A 2,975-nucleotide genomic window follows, 5' to 3' on the forward strand; every position below is an offset into this window, starting at 1 on the left:
TCAATAGATGAAGCGTATTGTGTGTGTTTTCATCAATACCTGATTAAAGGGGCCTAATTCAAGGCCTGGTCCATTATGCCCTCTGGTGGCGATGAACTCACTAAGGAAAGGTTCAAAGCCGGAAGCTACCTCTTCCGAATTCACGATACGAAAGGTTGCCCAACCTATATTTGTTTTATGATTTCTTGAAAGCTACCTCTTCCGAATTCACGATACGAAAGGTTGCCCAACCTATATTTGTTTTATGATTTCTTGATTTATTTATTGATTACGATACGAAAGGTTGCCCAACCTATATTTGTTTTATGATTTCTTGATTTATTTATTGATTATTGATTACCGAGTTTTTTGTTAATATTGTCCTTGGGGGGGGCTGTTGGATATTTTATTAAAGAAAAGGTAATTTAACATGTTTTACATATTTTATTTTCCTTAGCAATTAATACGTGCATAATGGCTATATAATTATGGCGAACGTTACCGTATTAATTACGGGTTTATTGCGTAACAGTCGATATTATAGCGTACGTTACTGTATTGATTGCTAGGATTTGTAACGGCTCTCTAAGACCCCTATATAAGCAGCCCTTCACATTCTCGGAAAAATAACAAGAAAAACAACAAGTCTCTTCTCTCCTCTTCATATTATTTCTTCATAGTATTGGTTTTGTTTTTGGGCAACTTTCTTCATCTGAGCAGAAGCTCTGTACTCTCATCCGAGTACAGAGACCAGCCGATTCCGGGGGTTTTTACCGCTAGGGGAGAGGGGATCATCTGTGCCAGAGCGATAGGCGGGTCCTCAATCTTCTAGGGCAGTGAATACACGACTGCTCCCGATCAGGCCAGATTTAATTATTTATTTTATTCGGATTTATTTCATGCTATAATCTTAATTAATTGTTTATTTTATTTGTATTTATTTCATGCTATAATCTTAATTATTTGATAAATTTCAAACATGGCATGCTCTCCAAAAGCATCCATTGACGTCCTACGACAAATTGGGCACATTGTCCGCTCCACAAACAAAGGAACCAACAACCTGTACCTGAGGATGGCCTGATACTCCCCCGGAGTCATACGCTACCCCAATCCCTCAATAGGTGTGGCCAACAAGAAATCTTGGGCATGCTTTGCCCGCAGGCACCCAACAATCGCAACATGCCTCTCTGACAGATCAAACTCCGTCGATAGATCTCTACAAATGCCACCAAAAAAATGTTTGCCAAGTAATGCATTGGTTTTGGGGGACAGACCCTTTAGTGGTGATTTAAAGAAGGTCAACCTCAGGTAGCTTGGCTTGAAGAAAAGCCCGAGCGGAAGTAAAATGCTCACCTAAAGAAACATCACCACAACCTCTCAAAATGTGGTCTTGAAACTCGATGGAGTGAATCCATGAGGCCACAAAAGAAAACTGTATAGCATCGGCCACTGCGTAGACCCCCAGCCCACCCGCCTTGATAAATAGAAGGGGAAATGGGCTTTTTATGAATCATAGATAGAGAGTAAAAGTAAAACATAATATGTGTTTCATTGTCAAATTTAAATCCGTAAAATGTAGATGTTTATCTCAAAAAAAATTATCATGAATATTTGAAATTAAGTATATTTCATTAGCATAACTGTATTAGTACATTTCATTAGCATAACTGTATTAGTATAATTACATATGCTAATATTTCATCATGTGTCTATGGCTTTTATATTTCAAGTTAGAAACGAAAAAGTGTACCAAGAAAATATAGACCCTTTGTATAAATAATAGTTCTCACACGCTCATTCTTTTAGACGTGAATTTTGTAAAAATCTATTTCACTATCTAGTTTATTCTTTTACTAATATTTATATATATTGCAGTTTCTGGTTTTAGTCGTGAAGACCATAAAGCGAGATATAAAGACATATATATCAGACCTGAATGAACTTTATTTATTCAACCAATTATGCACAAATCATATTTTAGGTTGTCACTAAAAATCACAAGGGCATTATGTTACTAGTAAGTCCTTTGCATGATGATGATAAGTAGAGGTATACATTTCGGCCCTAGTGTCTAGGCTCGGTCTAGTATCTGGGCCAGACCTGGCTGGGCCCCGCATCNCGGGAAAATGGGTCGAGTCGAACCCAACGATATTATAATGTTTGTCTTTAAGGCACGATATAGTTAAGAAGTTAGTTTGCATTATTTTGTATGATGAAGTAAAATATGCATCAAGAGATAACTTCATAAAAATTCATGATTGGTTGTCACTCAAGTGACTGACTCATGAATATATGTTTATTAAATGTAGAGTTTTGTTGCTATATTGTTTTATTATGCCATTATGTGTAAGTTGTTGGAGTAGTATTGTTATATTTGCATCATACAATATTATTAAGCATCTATTTTCCTAATGCAACTAATATGAAGTTCTTCATAGTTGCTGTAGACGGTAAAAAAAATACCTCTATGGGTCTACAGGAAATTTGCCTACGAGAAGAGTTCGCACGCCCAGTTCTCTGGCACGGACCTAAACCGCGTAGACGTCGACTGTACTCAAGTCCAGGTTCGCCTAACGGTCGACTCGCCAGCACGAGTTAGGGTCGATCAGGATGGCGGAAATTCGCTCTTCGCTCAACTCGCCTGCCCGAGTTCGGAGTCGAATCCGCCAGCAAGCCCCAAAACCGTCAGTACAGCTGGGTATCCACTACCCCACATGCTGAGATGGACCTTCCCATCTCTCTCGACCCGAAGGGAGAGAGAGCACAGTACCCCAGGACCGTCAAACGGCCGCCCACAGTGCACACAGCGCGAAGGACTGGACAGGCGTCGAGTCAACCTGAGCATTCATAAATGCGACTCACCTCGGCTGTCTGAACCAAGAGCTGGATCCGTCGGCACTCGGCAAGCTGGCTAGACACACTCGAGTACTGTACCCCTACTTCACCGCCTCTCCTGACCGGAAAGGAGAAAGCATCGTGCTCAAAGCACGCCG

Source organism: Asparagus officinalis, chromosome 5, assembly GCF_001876935.1.
Source record: "Asparagus officinalis chromosome 5, Aspof.V1, whole genome shotgun sequence".
In the NCBI taxonomy this organism is placed as follows: domain Eukaryota; kingdom Viridiplantae; phylum Streptophyta; class Magnoliopsida; order Asparagales; family Asparagaceae; genus Asparagus; species Asparagus officinalis.